We start from the raw sequence: 21177 nt of genomic DNA on the forward strand, positions 1-21177 counted from the left end.
GGGAGGAAACAGGAGCACCCATGCAGACACGGGGAGAACGTGCACACTCCGCACATACAGTGACCCAAGCTGGGAATCGAACCTGGGTCCCTGCCACTGTGAAGCGGCAGTGCTAACCACTGTGCCACCATGCCATTCATCACTGATGGTGTAAAGTTAAAATTTATTTATTAGTCACAAGTAAGGCTTACATTAACACTGCAATGAAGTTACTGTGAAATTCCCCCAAGTCACTAGACTCCGGCGCCTGTTCGGGTCGATGCACCTAACCAGCACGTCTTTCAGACAGTGGGAGGAAACCGGAGCACCCAGAGGAAACCCACACAGACGGGAGAACGTGCAAACTCCACACAGACAGTGACCCAAGCTGGGAATCAAACCCAGGTTCCTGACGCTGGTGAGGCAGCACTGCTAACCACTGCGCCACCATGCCACCCATCACTGATGGTATAAATTGTCTACTTAGATAAAAAAAAAAAGAACAAAGAACAATACAGCACAGGAACAGGCCCTTCGGCCCTCCAAGCCCGTGCCGCTCCCTGGTCCAAACTAGACCATTCTTTTGTATCCCTCCATTCCCACTCCATTCATATGGCTGTCTAGATAAGTCTTAAACGTTCCCAGTGTGTCTGCCTCCACCACCTTGCCTGGCAGCGCATTCTAGGCCCCCACCACCCTCTGTGTAAAATGTGTCCTTCTGATATCTGTGTTAAACCTCCCCCCCTTCACATATTTGACATTAACCCCATATCATGATTTAATCCACCTCATCTCCATATCTTTGGACACTAAAGGGCAATTTAACATGGCCAATCCCCCTAACCTGCATATTTTTGGAATGTGGGAGGAAAATGGAGCACTCGGAGGAAACCCATGCAGACACTGGGAGAGAATTGAACCCGGGCTCCTGACGTTGAGGCAGCTGCGCTAACCACTGTGCCACCGTGCTGTCCAACATCATTTGGTGCCATTCTTTTGTGGATTCTGTCCACCTCTAGTCAGATTGTTGATGCTTCCACAGCACAGCTTCTGTGGACATTGCCTGATCGGAGTGTGGAAGCACATTAGTGCTGTATTGTAGGAATACATTTACACATTCACGCCTTCAGATACATGTCTCACTGCAGTGTGGACTCTATAACATGAGATCTCCACAATGATTTTAATTTGATTTTAATTTTCAATGCCAACTTCAAGAGGAGAATGGAATCTGTGGACATTTTCAATCCCATCCTCTGCTTTTAATTTCCTCTCGGTTGCAAGTCTTTAGTGACCTTGACAAAGTGTTTCACCGATCCAGTCCGCACTTTTAGGATGTTCCATTAATGCTAAATGTTAGATTAAATTCAACAAATCGAGGATTGAGAAAATAACCATAAATTGATTTTGTTTAAAAATGAACATACGCTAATACTCCAGAAAGACAGGTGGTGGAGGATAGAATTGGAGCCAATCCCTTCACGCTTTTATAAGCATTTATTTAGAGAGTTGCACATTGGAAGCACACACCTCCGCACCCACCAACCACCGTTTCAGTACGTGTCTATTTATAGGATTATAAGCGAATCCCCATTATTAACATTCCTGTCTGACCTTCCCCACTCTCTGGTTGACTTTGGTGTCTCAAGAAATGGCCTAGCAAAGTGAATATTAAAAACAATTGTTACAACCCAAGACCAACCCTCACCACCTTGAGGGATGAGGACTTGGTGCCAGCTGCACTCCTATGAAGAAACTAAAAAGAGAAAGGCTGAATGCTTCTTCGTTGATCATGGAAGGGAAAGTTGTCAGTCCGCCAGATAATCATTAACTAAAGTAACAAAGCATCCTAGTTGACATTAATGAGCTCAATCAGGCTTTGATCCCAAGATTGTCCTGGTTTATATAGCTCATTTACTCTTGAATAAACCTGATTCATAGAATCCTTGCAGTGCAGAAGGAGGCCATTTGGTGCATTTAGTCTACATCGATTCCCTATCCCTGTAACCCCACACATTTACCATGGCTAATCCCCCCCCCCCCCCCCCTCCCCTCCCCTCCCTACACATCGTTGGACACTAAGGGGCAATGTAGTGTGTCTAATCCCCCTAACCTGCACATCTTTGGACTTGGGGAGGAAACCCATGCAGATATGAGGAGAACGTGCAAACTCCACACAGTCTCCCAAGGCTGGAATTGAAAATGGGTCCCTGGAGCTGTGAGACAGCAGTGCTGACCACTGTGCCACCCAGCTCAGTTGATGAGGTAGCACTCCAATGGGGCTGTGTCAGAGGTACACGGCATCCACAATCTGGTGCTGTCTTTCCTGAATTACATTTGGAGCATTTGTATCACTGCCCCTTCTCGGCCTTTTGGCTAAGATCAAGTGTAGTATGGTCGGCAGCCCATGGTCGGCCGCACTTGGTTGAGGTCATTAGGTTACACTGAAGCTTCATATGTTTCATATGAAGCAATTTTTTTAAGCGGCATCTCGGCCTTTTGGCTAAGATGCAAATGAGCTCAAGTCTTGGAGGAGGAACCTCCCCCTTCTCCAATCAGCTTGGCTCATGTAGATCAGGCCCAGGACAGGGTGGTTTGGTCGCTCGCCCTGTCTTGTCAGCCTGGATCTGAAATGTCTCAACTTGTTGAGACTCTGAATTGGATTTGATTTGATTGAATTGGAAAAGTATAAAAAAAAAAAAATTTGTATCACTGCCCCGTGTTATGACCGGGTGCGAGAGTGAAGCAACTTCCTTCTATTCTGCCTCCTCAGGTGGTCACAACAAAAGTTGAAGTTTCCTTTTCCACATCAGGATAAATTTGACTATCTCGGCAGTGGAAAATAAGGAACCAATCAAAATAAATCTTCTTGAGCGAGATCAAATTTATTTACGACTAAACCCAAGGGGGAAAAAATGGCCAATGTCTCAAGTGCACGCATACATACACACACATATCAGAAATAAGAGAAGTTAGGGTCCAATTTTAAAATAATATGCAGTTAAGTATCCTTTGATCTTCCTGGGGTGTAGATTTTAAACATTGTGGCCGATTTAGGCCAGCTGGTTTCTTGGATGTGGTCAGATGTTGCAATTATTACGAGATCTCGGTTCGCTGGTAAGTTTTTGATAGTTGACTTCTCGAACTGTTTGATACAAGCTTTTTCCAACAAGGAGGGAGGGAGAGAGTGCAGCTTTTTAGCCTGTTTCCTGCACTGACACTCCCTGCAAACTCTCTGCATTGTTTGGGAGTCTGACCTTGTTATACTTCACCTATTGTGTGTACTTCACCTATTGTGTGTACTTCACCTATTGTGTGTACTTCACCTATTGTGTGTACTTCACCCATTGTCCATTTCCAAGGGGTCAGTATCCAGCACTTTGCATTTTAATGTCTCTTCCTTTAGACAGTGACGTGTTTTGATGGGTGTCTGAATTATAGGAAATGTCTCTCTCTTCACACTCCCCCTGGGAGTGTCTTGTTTGATTTTGCTCATTCCCCTCAGAAGGTGACCTTGCATTTTTAAGTAGTTTGTTCTGTCTCATTTCAAATTGCGAAATTTCCAGTCAGTTGACTGGAATAAAGGGGCTTAGCCTCTTGCCCCCTGTATGGTACGCGAGAGATCCTGACCATGCAATACTGCTTTCCTGCTCTGTCATCTTTCTAATAAGAATCTTTGCCTTTTGAATATTGTGTTGGTTTTTTGCCACCCTGGGCCATGTGCCAACTTCCAATGGGCACTGAGCTGAAGAGGAACCAGCACGAGTTGCTAAGACTTGCGATGAGGGGAACTCTCTGCTGTTGGTTTGACAGAGGTGGCAAGTTCAGATTTGGAACTGATAGTGAGGACTTGAGCTTTTTATTGACTGCCACTGTTAACGTTTCGAGCATTCAGGCGACACCCCTTCAGAGACCCATTCATCAAGCTTATTGGATTCTTCCCAGATTGTCAGCAGAGTTGAAGAACCATGAACTGCAAGCTTGTGATTGAATTGATCACTAACAAGGGCGGCACAGTGGTTAGCACTGCTGCCTCACAGCGCCAGGCACCTGGGTTTGATTCGGCCTAGGGTGACTGCCTGTGTGGGGTTTGCACGTTCTCCCCGTGTCTACGTGGGTTTCCTCCAGGTGCCCTAACCTCCTCCCACAGTCCAAAGATGTGCAGGTTAGATGGATTAGCCATGATAAATGTGCGGAGCTACGTGTATAAGGTGGGTGAGATGACCTGGGTAAGATACTCCGGTAGAGAGTCGGTGCAGACTTGATGGGCTGAATGGCCTCCTGCACTGTAGGGATTCTATCCCAAGCTAGATAATGCGTCCTTAAATGATGATGCGCAGTTGAAAATTGATCCTTGGCAACAGGCTTCAAATCTCGGCTCTTCTCCGAGGATGACTTTCCTTTTCTCCCCCTGGACAGTTCTACATGACTCATTTTGCACTGTTCAAAATCGTGTTGCAAATACCAATTTTCTAATGAACAGGAAATTGTTTTGTTTCATCCTCAGGCTGCGTGATCTGCATTGTTATTTTTAGGCTGCTGGAGGAGGACATGGGGAATGTGATTTTGTTTCTGTGACCCTCTAACTTAAACACAAGAAAGGTTGGGGAGCAAAGTTCCTGCTCTCCACTATCCAATGACGCCTTCTAGAAAGCTGTCAGGTGGGGGAGGATGGAGATTAGATGTGGGCGCTGAGATTGATTGGCTCTCCAGTATCTCTTCGCATGTCCTGTGTTCAGGAAATATGCTGTATGAATGCAAGTATATTTTTCCCCTTGTTCAAAGCCTGAAACAGGGCTGTAAAGGAACGGAGTTGCTACTCAGCCAGCTCTTCAGTTTACCTGCTACAATGGTGTCTCATGTGGGTCTCCCCTTGCTTGCCAAGCTGATAATGGATGCTCAATTTGGGCAGTGAATGCTGGCCTTTCCGGTGATACTCACATCCCAAGAGTGAATATATTTAAAATAAAAAGACAAAAAACAAAGAAAAGTACAGCCCTTCAAGCCTGCATCGATCATGATGCCTGCCTAAACTAAAACCGTATGCACTTAGAGTCCGTATCCATAGAACCATAGAAAATTACAGCTCAGAAACAGGCCTTTTGGCCCTACTTGTCTGTGCCGAACCATTTTTTTGCCTAGTCCCACTGACCTGCACTTGGACCATATCCCTCCACACCCCTCTCATCCATGAACCCATCCAAGTTTTTCTTAAATGTTAAAAGCATTTACCACTTTATCCGGCAGCTCATTCCACACTCCCACCACTCTCTGTGTGAAGAAGCCCCTGCTAATATTCCCTTTAAACTTTTCCTCCTTCACCCTTAACCCATGCTCTCTGGTTTTTTTCTCCCCTAGCCTCAGTGGAAAAAGCCTGTTTGCATTCACTCTATCTATACCCATCAAAATCTTATACACCTCTATCAAATCTCCCCTCATTCTTCTACGCTCCAGGGAATAAAGTCCCAACCTATTCAATCTCTCTCTGTAACTCAGCTTCTCAAGTCCCGGCAACATCCTTGTGAACCTTCTCTGCGCTCTTTCAACCTTATTTACATCCTTCCTGTAACTAGGTGACCAAAACTGTACACAATACTCTAAATTCAGCCTCACCAATGCCTTATATAACCTTGATGTGGAGATGCCGGCGTTGGACTGGGGTAAACACAGTAAGAAGTTTAACAACACCAGGTTAAAGTCCAACAGGTTTATTTGGTAGCAAAAGCCACACAAGCTTTCGGAGGTGCAAGCCCCTTCTTCAGGTGAGTGGGAATTCTGTTCACAAACAGAGCATATAAAGACACAACCTCAATTTACATGAATAATGGTTGGAATGCGAATACTTACAACTAATCAAGTCTTTAAGAGCTCGACAATCACCAGGCAAGACTGTTCTCTTCCTGTTGGGGAGCACTTCAGCGGTCACGGGCATTCGGCCTCTGATATTCGGGTAAGCGTTCTCCAAGGCGGCCTTCGCGACACACGACGGCGCAGAGTCGCTGAGCAGAAACTGATAGCCAAGTTCCGCACACACGAGGACGGCCTCAACCGGGATATTGGGTTCATGGCACACTATTTGTAACCCCCACAGAGTTTCACTGGCTGTCTTGTCTGGAGACAATACACATCTTTTTAGCCTGTCTTGATGCTCTCTCCACTCACATTGTTTTGTTTCTTAAAGACTTGATTAGTTGTAAGTATTCGCATTCCAACCATTATTCATGTAAATTGAGGTTGTGTCTTTATATGCTCTGTTTGTGAACAGAATTCCCACTCACCTGAAGAAGGGGCTTGCAGCTCCGAAAGCTTGTGTGGCTTTTGCTACCAAATAAACCTGTTGGACTTTAACCTGGTGTTGTTTAACTTCTTATTATATAACCTTACCATAACACTCCAACTTTTATACTCGATACTCCGACTTATAAAGGCCAGTGTACCAAAGGCACTCTTTACGACCCTATCTACCTGTGACGTCACTTTTAGGGAATTCTGTACCTGTATTCCCAGATCCCTCTGTGACACTGCACTCTTCAGAGTCCTACCATTTACCCTGTACGTTCTACTTTGGTTTGTCCTTCCAAAGTGCAATATCTCACACTTGTCTGCGTTAAATTCCATTTGCTATTTTTCAGCCCATTTTTCTAATTGGTCCAAATCCCTCTGCAAGCTTTGAAAACCTTCCTCACTGTCCAATACACCTCCAATCTTTGTATCATCAGCAAATTTGCTGATCCAATTTACCACATTATCATCCAGATCATTGATATAGATGACAAACAACAATGGACCCAACACCGATCCCTGCGGCACACCACTAGTCACAGGCCTCCACTCAGAGAAGCAATCCTCCACAACCACTCTCTGGCTTCTTCCATTGAAAGAAGTTTAACAACACCAGGTTCTTCCATTGAGCCAGTGTCTAATTCAATTTACTACCTCCCCATGTATACCCAGCGACTGAACCTTCCTAAATAACCTCCCATGAGGGACCTTGTCATAGGCCTTGCTGAAATCCAGGTAGACAACATCCATTACCTTCCCTTCATCCACTTTCCTGGTAATCTCCTCGAAAAACTCTAATAGATTGGTCAAACATGACCTACCACGCACAATGCCATGTTGACTCTCCCTAATAAGTCCATGTCTATCCAAATATTTGTAGATCCTATCCCTTATCACACCTTCCAATAACTTGCCCACCACCGACGTCAAACTTACTGGCCTATAATTTCCTGGATTTCTTTTGGAACCTTTTTTAAACAACGGAACAACATGAGCCATCCTCCAATCACCCGGCACCTCCCCCGTGAATATTGACATTTTAAATATGTCTGCCAGGGCCCCTGCAAGTTCAACACTAGCTTCCCTCAAGGTCCGTGGGAATACCCTGTCCGGTCCTGGGGATTTATCCACTCTGATTTGCCTCAAGACAGCGAGCACCTCCTCCCCTTTAATCTGTAATCCTTCCATTCCCATCCTATTCATGAATTTGTCTAGTTGCCCCTTAAATGCTGCTATCGTACCTGCTCCCACCATCTCTCCAGGCAGTGTGTTCCAGACATTCACCACTCTGTGTGTAAAGAAAAACTTGCCTCGCACATCTCCTCTAAACTTTTCCCCACTCACCTTAAACCTATGTCCCCTAGTACTTAACTTTTCTACCCTAGGAAAGAGCATCTGACTATCCACTCTGTCCAAGCCACTCATAATCTTGTAAAGCTCTATCAGGATACCCCTCAACCTCTGTCGTTCCAGTGAGAACAAACCGAGCTTATCCAACCTCTCCTCGTAGCCCATGCCCTCCAGACCAGTAATCCTCTCTGTACCCTCTCCAAGGCATCCACATCAGAGCTTCCACTCTAACCACTTGGGGTGCAGTTTCATGAAGCTTCCATGAAGTCCTTCAGGTTGAACAGGGTATCTATGCCAAATGGGCTGTGGAATTTGTAGCCGGGGTGGTTTGTGGTCTGGCTTCCCGGCATCTGGCCGTAGGTGAGTTTGAAGTTGTGCATTTCCTTTAGGCTCTTCCGGTTTTGGAAAGCTACTCCAGATGTCTCTCTGATATCTAAATAACCCAACAGGAAAGGATACCGTCCCATCATAGGAGGAAGGCAGGAATCTTGTTTTTAGAAAGGTGTCAAAAGAATCAATTAAAGAAAATGGTCGTCCCCAGACTGACTTTCCTTGCCTTTTTGTTTTGAAGTGTTGGCCCAGACACATTGAGGAATTCCAGTGGTCACTGATCAACGTTACAACTCTTCCCTCATTGGCGAAGTTTGTCCAGTTCCACACTCCTGATGAATTGTGGATCAGTTGGAGAAACTCTGCTTTCAATGCTAAGGAGTGGGTAAAGTTCAGTGTTGCTTCCTGGAGGGTAGAGCAGTGGCAGGGGCGTGGGGGTATAAGGACATAAGAGCAAGAGTAGGCCATTCGCCCTCTTGGGCCTACTCTGTCATTCAGTATGATCATGGCTGATCTGATTGGGGCCTTAACTCCACTTTCCAGCCTGTCCCCCAGAGCTCTTAACTCCCTTGTCAATTAATATATTGGCTATATTCAATAATCCAGCCTCCACTGCTGTCTGTGGATGAGAATTCCAAACACTGACAAATCTCTGAGAGAAGGAATTCCAACGGGGCATGCCCCCCTCCCCCCCCCCCCCCCCAGTTCTAGATTCCCTCATGAAGGGAAACAACCTCTTCGTGTTTACCCCGTTAAGCCCTCTGCAGATTGCCTCTCGTTCTTCTTAACTCCATTCAGTACAGGCCCGAACAGCTCAACCTTTCCGAATAAAACAAGCCCCTCATCCCAGGAATCAGCCCAGTCAACCTTCTCTGAACTGTTTCCAATGCAAGTATGTCCCTCCTAAAGAAAGGTGACCAAAGCTGTAGACGGTACTCTAGGCGTGATCTCGCCAATGCCCTGTACAGTTTTGGCCAGACTCCTCTACTTTTATAAGTTGAAAGTTTATTTCATTAGTGTCACAAGTAGGCTTACATTAACCCTGCAATGAAGTTACTGTGAAGATCCACTAGTTGCCACACTCTGGTGCTTGTTCGGGTGCACTGAGGGAGAATTTAGTATGGCCAATGTACCTAACCAGCAGTTCTTGCAGACTAGAACATAGGAATTAGGAGCAGAAATAGGCAAATTCAAACCTGCTCCGCCATTCAATCAGATCATTGGTGATCTCTCCTCTGTCTCAAATCCACCTCCCCACGTGTTCCCCATATCCCTCTCTCCCTCTTTATTGGAAATATGTCTATCTCCATCTTGAAGCCATTTAATGATTCGGACTCAACTGCGCTATGGGGCAGCAAGTTCCACAAATTCACCACCCTCTGCGAGAAGTAGGTCCTCCTCATCTCAGTTTTAAATCTACCACCTCGTAACCTATATCTGTGACTGGGGGGGGAAACCAGAATATCCAGAGGAAACCCATGCAGACTCTGCACAGAGAGTGACCCAAGCCGGGAATCTCTAACCTGAGTCCCTGGCGCTGTGAGCCAGCAGCGCTAGCCTCTGTGCTGCCCCCTTTACGATAAAGGTCAGCATTCTATTTGTCTTCCAAATTGCTTGCTGTACCTGCAGGTACAGGCGGTCATGTGATTAAATCTCCACACCAGCAGAAGTAATAACCTAGTTGGAGTCCCAATCATCATCTTGCCCATCTCCACTTACCGTGTGTCAGATGGTGCCACTTGCCCGGTTTGCTCCGTCAGTGCAGCGAAAGGGAGGGTGAGATGGTGCACGTTATACAAATGCTTTAACCTGTCACTAATTGACCTCTACTCTTGAATTCCTTGCAATGAGATCCTTGCGCCGGCCCAGAGCAAAACCTCCCTCAAATTGACGGGCAGCATGAAGGTGAATATATCCATTAATAATTCACATTGGTTTGCCCTTCAACCGAGGACATCAGCTTCCCCTCTCCTCCTCCTTCCCTACCTATTATCGTACGTAAATTTGATTCATCTAACCTATCAGTTAACACTTAATAGATGCACATTGTTTGGATTAAGTGCTTGATTGAATGGGTTGAATGCTTGATTCAATTGTGGATCCGAAATGAGGAAATTAAGCTCTCAAATGGCACAAATTTAGGAATTTGGCTTGAAACAAAGGGACTTTTTCAGATGCAGAAAATAAACTTCAGAGGGACATTTTGACTTCTTAAGTTCAAAAAAAGACCTCACTCTTCTCAAAGCACCTTTAACATGCTCGAGACATCCCAGAATTCTTTGTGCCTAATGGTTACCATTTTGACAAATGGTCATTGGCTGACATTTGCTTATGGACCAATGTGTGCAGAGCAAGGCCTCAAGCAGCAACGTGACTAATGACCAGTTACTTTGCTCTGGTGTTGCTTGAGGGTTAACTGTTGTCCAGAACAGGCAGAACGGTAGCACAGTGGTTAGCACCGCTGCGCCTCAGCGCCAGGGAACCGGGTTCAATTCCCGGCTTGGGTCACCGTCTGTTTGGAGTCTGCACAATCTCCCCGTGTCTGTGTGGGTTTCCTCGGGTGCTCCAGTTTCCTCCCACAGTCCAGAAGATGTGCTGGTTAGGTGCATTAGCCATGCTAAACTTTCCTTCCGTGTACCCAAACAGGCGCCGGAGTGTGGCGACGAGGGGATTTTCACAGTAACTTCATTGCAGTGTTAATGTAAGCCAACTTGTCACACTAATAAATGAACTTAAATTTTAGAACAGCAGGGAGAGCTCCTTTCTCTTTTGAATAGTGCGTGGGATCTATTATATCCAATGAAGCACTGTCTGTTTACCATTTAATTTGAAAGAGTGCACCTCTAACAATGCTGCACTGACATGCTCGCTTGGGTTATGTGCTCTGAAATGGGATTTGAATCCACCTCGTGTGTGCTACAAAATCACAAAATGACCACAAAATCAAACTAACACTTTGACAGTGTTGTATTCCTAGTAGAACACAGTCGTGAAGAAAAGGGTGGTATAATTTTTTTCAACACAGAAGCTGGCCATTCAGCCTATCAAACTGGTGCTAGCTCTGCAAGAACAGTTGAGCTCCCCTCATTCCATCCACCTGCTGTTTTTCAAATTTTTCCCCTTTTCGGTTGTTGCGATCTCAATAGGGACTGACTTTTTTTTTTAAAAAGAGGTCCATTTCCCAGCGGTCAAAGTGCTGGAGGACATTTTGCACGCGAGACTTTTACTGTAACAAGCAAACTGATATTAACACAAAGCACAGAAACAGCCCAAAAGACCTCCCAGCTCCACAGCAAATGTTCACTTTTTCCTGGAATGCCAGATTGGAAGGCGGCCTTGACTCCGCAGCGTCCTTCGACAATCATTAACTCGGCCCAAGTTTGCCTGAAGACGATTGCCACCAGCAAAATACATCCTATTGACTCTCCGTTTCTTAATTCTTCCATAGCTCTGTCTGTTTCGTTTCTTTTGAACAGAAGCAAAACTCTCACCAAGGATCCTACTTGGTTGTTAGCATAAAAAGCACCCCCTGCTTCACCACAGCTGAAGCTTTTTTGCTTTGATGCCTCCAACAGCGCAGTCAATCTGTGAAATACTGTGAAAAGTTATTAAAACAGGCATCCGACTCTTCAGTGGGGTTCTGTTTGAGTTTATCTTACAATGGTAACCGGATCACATGGGCATGTCTCAAGCGAAGGCTTTTATCCAGAATTCGCTTGTTTTAAATTTAAGTTTATTTATTAATAGTGTCACAAGTAGGCTTACATTAACACTGCAATGAAGTTACTGTGAAAATCCCCTAGTTGCCACACACCAGCGCCTGTTTGGGTACACTGAGAGAGAATTTAGCATGTCCAATGCATCTAACCAGCACGTCTTTCAGACTGTGGGAGGAAACCAGAGCACTCGGAGGAAACCCATGCAGACTGTGTGCACAGACAGTGACCCAAGCCAGGCATCAAACTTGGGTCCCTGGTGCTGTGAAGCAGCAATGCTAACCACTGTGCAATTGTGCCGCCCAAGTTAATTGTCTGTTTTAATAATTCTTGTAAAGTTCAGTGTTCATGATTAGATGCTTATCCAATTCCCTTTGAATTTGCCTCTGCCACCCTTTGTGGTATTACATGCCAGTTCCTAACTATTCATGTGGAGAGTTTTTCCTGTTGTCTTTGGTTCTTTTGCCAGTTGGTTTACACCTGGGTCCTCTGGTTCTTGACCATTCTGTCAATGAGAACACTTTCTCCGTATCTACTCTGTCCAGACCCCTCAGGATTTTGAACAGATGTCCTCTTGACCTCTTTTCTAAGGAGAATGGCCTCAGGGAGATCTAATAATGATGCCCTGCGCCCTTCATGGCTGCTATAACATGAGGGTTGTGAATGTTTGGAATTCTCTACCCAGCAGAGCAGTTTCATTCATGTAGCAAGTTTCTGCCCATATGCAGCACCATCTAGACAACATTCATGTTTGGGTTCATAAGTGGCAAGTCACACCCACACCATTGCCAGACAATGTCCATCTCCAGCAAGAGAGAATCCAACCATCACTCCTTGACATTCAATGATATTACCATCATTGAATTCCCCACTCTCAACATCTGGGGGATTTATCATCAACCAGAAATTGAACTGGACTAACCATACAAATATTATGGCTACAAGAGCAGGTCAGAGACTCGGAACTCTGTGGTGAGTGATTCTCCTCCTGACTCCCTATAATCCTGTCCATCATCTTCATGACGCAAGTATGGATTGTGATGGAATACTCTCCACTTGCCTGGGTAAGTGCAGCTCCAAGAAGCTAGACACCACCCAGAACAATGCCCACTTGATTAGCGCCCCATCCGTCATCATCTTAAACATTCACTCCCTCCACCACCGACACACTGTGGCATTAGTATGTCTCGTCTACAAGATGCACTGCAGCAACTCACCAAGGCTCCTTCAAAAGCACCTTCCAAATCTGTGACCTCTTACCATCTGGAAGGACAGAGGCAGCAGATACCTGGGAACTTCAGCACTTGGACGTTCCCCTCCAAGCCACTCACCATCCTGACTTTGAGATGTATTTCAGTTTCTTCACTGTTCCTGGGTCAAAATCCTGGAACATCTGACAGCACTGTGAATGTTCCTACAGTAAGAAGTTTAACAACACCAGGTTAAAGTCCAACAGGTTTATTTGGTAGCAAAAGCCACACAAGCTTTCGGAGCTCTAAGCCCCTTCTTCAGGTGAATGGGAATTCTGTTCACAAACAGAGCATATAAAGACACAAACTCAATTTACATGAATAATGGTTGGAATGCGAATACTTACAACTAATCAAGTCTTTAAGAAACAAAACAATGTGAGTGGAGAGAGCATCAAGACAGGCTAAAAAGATGTGTATTGTCTCCAGACATTGTTTTGTTTCTTAAAGACTTGATTAGTTGTAAGTATTCGCATTCCAACCATTATTCATGTAAATTGAGTCTGTGTCTTTATATGCTCTGTTTGTGAACAGAATTCCCACTCACCTGAAGAAGGGGCTTAGAGCTCCGAAAGCTTGTGTGGCTTTTGCTACCAAATAAACCTGTTGGACTTTAACCTGGTGTTGTTAAACTTCTTACTGTGTTTACCCCAGTCCAACGCCGGCATCTCCACACAATGTTCCTACAGCTCATGGACTGCAACGGCTCAGAAAGGCAGCTCACCAGCACCTTCTCAAGGACAGTTAGGGATGGGCAATAAATGCTGGCCTAGCCAGTGACGCCCATGTCCCAAGAATACATTTTTTAAAAATCCTCTAGCCCTACAAACTTGCAAACTTCCAAATTTGGCCGTTTGAGCATCCCAAAGTTTCTCAAAACTGCATTCAGCAACCTAGGCCCTAAAATTCTCCCAATCTCTCAGCCTGCCTGCCTCTCTCTCCCTTTTAAGGGGCTCCTTAAGACTACCTGTCTATTATAAAAAGGATATTATTAAACTAGAAAGAATGCAGAAAAGAATTACTAGGATGCTACTGGGACTTGATGGTTTGAGTTATAAGGAGAGGCTGGATAGACTGGGACTTTTTTCCCTGCGTAGGAGGCTTATGGGTGATCATATAGAGATCTATAAAATAATAAGGGGCATAGATAAAGGAAAGATAGTCAACATCTTTTCCGAAAGGTAGGAGAGTCTAAAAGTAGAGGGCATAGGTTTAAGGTGAGAGGGGAGAGATACAAAAGGGTCCAGAGGGGCAATTTTTTCACACACAGTAGTGTGTGTCTGGAACAAGCTGCCAGAGATAGTAGTAGAGGCGGGTTTTTAAAAAGTATTTGGACAGTTACATGGGTAAGATGGGTATAGAGGGATATGGGCCAAATGAGGGCAATAGGGACTAGCTTAGTGGTAAAAACTGGGCAGCATGGATAAGTTGGGCCAAAGGGCCTGTTTCCATGCTGTAAACCCCTTTGACTCTATCCCCTTTGACCCCGCCTTTGGTCAATAGTCCTAATATCTCATCATATGCCTCGGGAAATTTTATTTGATAAAACTCCTCTGCCGTGCCTTGGGACATAAAGGCGCTACATAAATGAAAGTAGTAGACCACAAGATTCCACTTTTGCTGCGTAATTAATGGTAGACAGAGTGGGGGTGGGCCTATCCCTTGGCTTGGGACCGACTGTAAGTAATGGGTTAGGTTTTCTCCTTCAGCCTATTTAATGGACATTGAACACTGCTCTGGAGCTCCCTCTGTTGGAATCATTGTAACAATTGACAATCATTGTAACAGCAGCTCTTCTGGGTTGGAATTTTACCCGCCTGCCCGCCACAGGAATCGGAGCGGGCGAGGGGTGGACCATAGAGTCTTAGAGGTTTACAGCATGGACACAAGCCCTTCGACCCAACTTGTCCATGCTGCCCTTTTTTTGTAAACCCCTAAGCTAGTCCCAATTGCCCACATTTGGCCCATATCCCTCTATACCCATCTTATCCATGTAACTGTCTAAATGGTTTTTAAAAGACAAAATTGTACCCGCCCCTACTACTACCTCTGGCAGCTTGTTCCAGACACTCGCCACCCTCTGTGTGAAAAAATTGCCCCTCTGGACACTTTTGTATCTCTCCCCTCTCACCTTAAACCTATGCCTTCTAGTTTTAGACTCCCCTACCTTTGGGAAAAGATATTGACTATCTAGCTGATCTGTGCCCCTCATTATTTTATAGACCTCTAAAAGATCACCCCTCAACCTTCTACGCTCCAGAGAAAAATGTCCCAGTCTATCCAGCCTCTCCTTATAACTCAAACCATCAAGTCCCGGTGGCATCCTAGTAAATCTTTTCTGCACTCTTTCTAGTTTAATAATATCCTTTCTATAATAGGGTGACCAGAACTGCACACAGTACTCCAAGTGTGGCCTCACCAATGTCTTGTACAACTTCAACAAGACGTCCCAACTCCTGTATTCAATGGAAAGGTCCGCTGACCTCGGGTGGGATTGTACGGATTCGGGATGAGCGAGGCCATAAAATCCCACCTCCCTGTGTCTGATTATTCCCTGCATAATGCTTGTGCAGCTTTTGTGAGATATCGTGTCTCACAAGTTAGTGATTGAGGAATAAAGTGGCGGCGATACGGTGAAAACAGCACCCCCGCCTCCTCCTGGACTTTTAAAATGGTTCCTGGAGGGTGAAGTTTCTTTGGTTGTAAAAATTTCTTTTGAGTATAAATGCCTGGCTTGATGGAAAATGTTGCATGTGTGTGTTGCATTGACATTGCCGACTATATTGACTAGGTCAGTAACTTTTTGTTGTGCATTCGTGGGGCACAGGCATTTATTGCCCATCCCTTGAACGGAGTTGCCTGCTAGGTCATTTCAGAGGGCAGTTGAGAGTCAACCACATTGCTGTGGCTCTGGAGTCACATGTAGGCCAGACCGGGTAAGATTTCCTTCCCTAAAGGACATTAGTGAACCAGATAGGTTTTTCCAATAATGCCTTCATGGTCATCAGTAGATTCTTAATTCCAGATTTTTTTACTGAATTCAAATTCCACCATCTGCCGTGGCGGGATTGGAACCCGGGTCCCCGGAACATTAGCTGAGTTTCTGGATTAATAGTGTAGCGATAATACCACTAGGCCACCGCCTCCCCTGTTACAAGGTATGTCGCTTGCTTTAATCCAGAGTGAATCATAACCACAAACTGATCATGGAAAATATGACCAAGCCTTGTCAGTTTGCTGTTACCTTGCATCATCCTGTAAATGCGGTGATGCAAACCTGCTTCCAGAGCTTTGTCTGTGCTGCGCTGTAGCAGGTTTCCAGTGGTGACCTCTCTTCACTCTTACCCTCGCGTGACCGATTCTACTGAGCAATGTGGCTGTGAATGGGACCTCGGCATTGCTCTGAAGGAGCATTCCATTCCACTACACCCACCACATCACACCTGCAGAACAACTATATTTTTCTCTTTTATGACTTCTGTAGACAAAGTACCCTATCTTAATTTGGTTGAACTTGACCTTGCAAATAGTTTTAATTGTAAAATAAAGTTGGAGAGAACATATTTGGAAATGAAGTTTGGAGGTTGGATGAAGTGTGGAAGAAATGATGAGTGGTGCATGATCTAGACTATATAATTGGGCTTCCTGTTGTACACCCATCTCCTGTGATTACTTTAATAAACAACATTTTAAAATTCATTAATGGTTGTTGCCGTCGCTGGCTGGGCCAGCATTTATTGCCCATCCCTGGAACTGAGTGACTTGCTAGAGGGCAAGTCAGTTACTAGTGGTGTACCACAAGGATCTGTTTTGGGGCCACTGCTGTTTGTCATTTTTATAAATGACCTGGATGAGGGCGTAGAAGGATGGGTTAGTAACTTTGCGGATGACACTAAAGTCGGTGGAGTTGTGGACAGTGCGGAAGGATGTTGCAGGTTACAGAGGGACATAGATAAGCTGCAGAGCTGGGCTGAGGTGTGGCAAATGGAGTTTAATGCGGAGAAGTGTGAGGTGATTCACTTTGGAAGGAGTAACAGGAATACAGAGTACTGGGCTAATGGTAGGATACTTGGTAGTGTGGATGAGCAGAGAGATCTCGGTGTCCATGTGCATAGATCCCTGAAAGTTGGCACCCAGGTTGATAGGGTTGTTAAGAAGGTGTACGGTGTGTTAGCTTTTATTGGTAGAGGGATTGAGTTTCGGAGCCATGAGGTCATGTTGCAGCTGTACAAAACTCTGGTGCGGCCGCACTTGGAGTATTGCGTACAGTTCTGGTCGCCGCATTATAGGAAGGATGTGGAAGCATTGGAAAGGGTGCAGAGGAGATTTACCAGGATGTTGCCTGGTATGGTGGGAAGGTCTTATGAGGAAAGGCTGAGGGACTTGAGGCTGTTTTCGTTAGAGCGAAGAAGGTTAAGAGGTGACTTAATAGTGAGAGCCTTTTTCCTCGGATGGTGATGGCTAGCACGAGGGGACATAGCTTTAAATTGAGGGGTGATAGATATAGGACAGATGTCAGAGGTAGGTTCTTACTACTCAGAGAGTAGTAAGGGCATGGAATGCCCTGCCTGCAGCAGTAGTGGACCCGCCAACATTAAGGGCATTTAAATGGTCATTGGATAAACATATGGATGATATTAGAATAGTGTAGGTTAGATGGGCTTTAGATTGGTTTCACAGGTCGGCGCAACATCGAGGGCCGAAGGGCCTGTACTGCGCTGTAATGTTCTATGTTCTATTTAAGACTCAACCACAGTGCTGTGGCTCTAGAGTCACAAGTGGGCCACACCAGTTAAGGACGACAGATTTTATTTCCTAAAGGATATTAGTAAACCAGATGGGTTTTTATGACAATTGACAATGACTTTATGACCATTATTATATTTTAATTCAAGATTATTATTGAACTCAAATTTCACCATCTGCTGTGCTGGGATTGGAACCCAGATTCCTCATGCATTAATCTGGATATCTGGATTACTAATCTACTAACACTAGCGCAATGCCACCACCTCCCCTACTAATATATTTGTAGATATGTAATTGCCGCCCTGTTTTGGTACACTTGAACAATGTGTGCTTAATGGGCTGATGTTATAGCCAGGTTCCCTTCCTAGTAATTAAACCCCTGATACTGGCGTGCGAGAAATTAAAGTTTTTTAAAGTTTATTTATTAGTCACAAATAGGCTTACATTAACACTGCCATAAAGTTATTGTGAAAATCCCCTAGTCGCCACTCTCCGGCACCTGTTCAGGTACACTGAAGGAGAATTTAGCACGGCCAACGCACCTAACCAGCACGTCTTTCGGACTGTGGGAGGAAACCGGAGCACCTGGAGGAAACCCATGCAGACACAGGGAGAAAGTGCAGACTCCGCACAGACAGTGACCCAAGCTGGGAATCGAACCTGGGTCCCTGGTGCTGTGAGGCAGCCACTGTGCCACCAGGGTGGTTAGTCTGTGGAATTCCCTTCCCCAGAAATCAGTGGAGGCTGGGTGATTTATTAAAGGCAGAGTTAAGACAGATTTTGACAGACAAGGGAGCTAGGGGTGATTGGGCCAGGTGGCCAAGTGGATTAGAGACCACAACCAGATCAGCCAAGATCCTCATTGAATCTCGATGGCCTACTCCTGCTCTGAAGTCCGATGTTCATTTTCTTTCCTTATTCCCATAACACCTCCCCAACTGTCTCAACCTAGTGCCTCAGTAATGATGAATACTGAGAACCCATGGCCATGGATTTGGGCTGGGGTTAGGGATACATTTGCAGAAATTCTACTTCAAAAACAGTCCCCCTGTGTTAGGAATGGGTTAACAGACCTTCCAATTAAATCCTAATTTGATGTCCTATTCAATAGAAGTCACTGATATATAAAGGGCCTGTACTGTGCTGTACTGTTCTATGTTCTAAAGGGGCCACGGGTGGCACTGGGTTGTTGGAGGAGAATTGTGTGTGTAGTTGGATCAAAGAAATAAAGGTATTTTATGAAGAAGCGGAACTCGTGTCTCCTTTACTGAACTACAACCGAGAGGCTCAAACACCCTGGAATTTCAGTCAAAGTCTCTCGGGCTCAGCTATAATTATGCTGCTGAATCTTCCCCTACCTCACTTGAATATTTAGATCTGGGGATTATTTTTGTTAAAAAAGGCTGTGCTTCTGCAGAATTTTATCTCCTCCATCTTGAGAAGCCAAGTACACAAATCCTGGTGGCAGAACCCAGATGAGGTATCATTTGTAAATAGTGAGAATTTGTTTGTTGAATTGACTAATCCGGAGGAGCCATTCAGAATGATTTGGAACCACAAACTCAATGGGACACGTATTTTATTTACCTTTCAGTGGGAACGATTTTTAAAAGCTGCCTACTTTATTTTGTGTTGACTTTCACACTGAAGATTTTTTTATGCAGCGTTGTCACCACAAGTGGCTTCAGGGATGGCACAGTGGTTAGCGCTGCTGCCTCTCAGCACCAGGGACCCGGGTTCAATTCCAGCCTTGGGTCTCTGCCTGTGTGGAGTTTGCACATTCTCCCCATGTCTTCCTCCGGGTGCTCTGGTTTCCTCCCACAGTCCAAAGATGTGCGGGTTAGGTAGATTGGCCATGCTAAAATGACCTACAAGGGTGGGATTTTCCAGCCGCGCTCACCCCAAAACTGGAAAATCCCGCCTTTGCATGGTCCGCCCCCCCCACCCCCTCACCCACTACGACTCCTGTGGCGGGCAGGACAGAAAAAATCCCTCCTTTAGTGTCCGAAGATGTGTAGGTTAGATGGATTAGTCATGGGAAATTTGTGGGGTTACGGGAATAGGGCAGAGGATACTCTATCAGTGAGTTGGATGGGCCAGATGGCCTCTTCTGCACTGTAGGGATTCTATAATATATTCAATATTATTCTTTGATATTCTCAAACAACTCTCTGATCCTGGAAGTCTGCCAAGAGTGAGAATGGTGCTATCAAGCTGCAATCCTCGTTGTGCTCCTCATCTCGCTATTTATCTCTCTGTGCCTTACCTTGGGATTTGTAGATATTGGATAAATGGTTTTGCGGTGGTTGAACTTCTGTTTTCCTCAGTCTTGATCAAATTAATGTCTGCTTTATTCTGCAAGTCTCGATCCGTAATTCTGTCCACTTCTGTCTTTGTTGTTCAGGCTGCCCACTTACGTTAGCCAAAGAAGTCAAATTTAATTTTGTTTGATTTTGATATTCTGATATTCCTCCCAGTGGATGTTTGTTTGTAGTTCTATCATCTTTTCTGTTAATGTCATCAATGGCCTTGTCAATAAGACGTTGGCCCCTGCTGCTCTGTCACCACAAGTGGCTGCTGAGCGCTGTGGTCGATCCATTAAGAGTGCAATTTTGGCTCCATTAGCCGCTGGTGTGATCCGTGCATGAATTGCTTCCCCAGATGGCTCAATGACAAAGAGGTTTTCATCTGCGCAAACTTATCATTGTGCAGAGTACATTTTGATGAATACTTCAATTAATGTCAAGCTATTGCCTTGCCAGCTGCAGTCCTGTGGCGACATGAAATCTCCTGTCAAAGAATTTGATTCCCTCATGAGTCAAAAGCTCATTTAATGTTGACTCATAAACTATGGGGCGGCGCGGTGGCTAGCACTGCTGCCTCACAGCGCCAGGGACCCGGGTTCAATTCCGGCCTTGGGTGACTGTCTGTGTGGAGTTTGCACGTTCTCCCCGTGTCGGCGTGGGTTTCCTCCGGTTTCCTCCCACGCTCCATAGATGTGCGGGTTAGGTTGATTGGCCATGCTAAATTGCCGCTTAGTGTGGTATTATGGGGATAGGGTCTGGGTGGGTTGTTGGTGCAGGCTCGATGGGCTGAACGGCCTCTTTCTGCACTATAGGGGTTCTTTGATTCTATTCTATGATAGTAAATGCTTTTGAAAGACTTGTGTTGAATCGGGATGGCTTGGCCTTTTCCTTTTCGCATTTCGTTGTTTTCCCAATTATTGAGTGAATAGAGTTGTTTTAAATTTGTCGTGTTCACATTTCTATGCAACTTCACAACAAGTTCTGTTCACCAGATTGCAGGAAAGATGCCCTGGAGAGGGTGCAGTGGGGGAAAGTTGCTCGCATTGGAGAATTTTAGCTTATGAGAAAAGATTGAATTGTTTTCTGTGGAGCACTTGAGGATGAAGGGAGATTTAACTGGGGTGCGTAAAATGATGACGCCAAGATACAGCGAATAAGAAGGACCCATTTTCTTGAGTAAAGGGGTCAGTGGCCAGGATGCATAAATGTGAAATA

At 45.2% G+C, this 21177-nt stretch overlaps 1 protein-coding gene across 6 annotated transcripts in view; it reads left to right on the forward strand.

The window, feature by feature from the left end:
- Positions 1–21177, forward strand: part of rab27a (RAB27A, member RAS oncogene family) — a 130524-nt gene that overhangs the window by 81455 nt on the left and 27892 nt on the right. The window lies entirely within an intron of this gene.

This window comes from Mustelus asterias, chromosome 24 (genome assembly GCF_964213995.1).
Source record: "Mustelus asterias chromosome 24, sMusAst1.hap1.1, whole genome shotgun sequence".
NCBI classification, from domain to species: domain Eukaryota; kingdom Metazoa; phylum Chordata; class Chondrichthyes; order Carcharhiniformes; family Triakidae; genus Mustelus; species Mustelus asterias.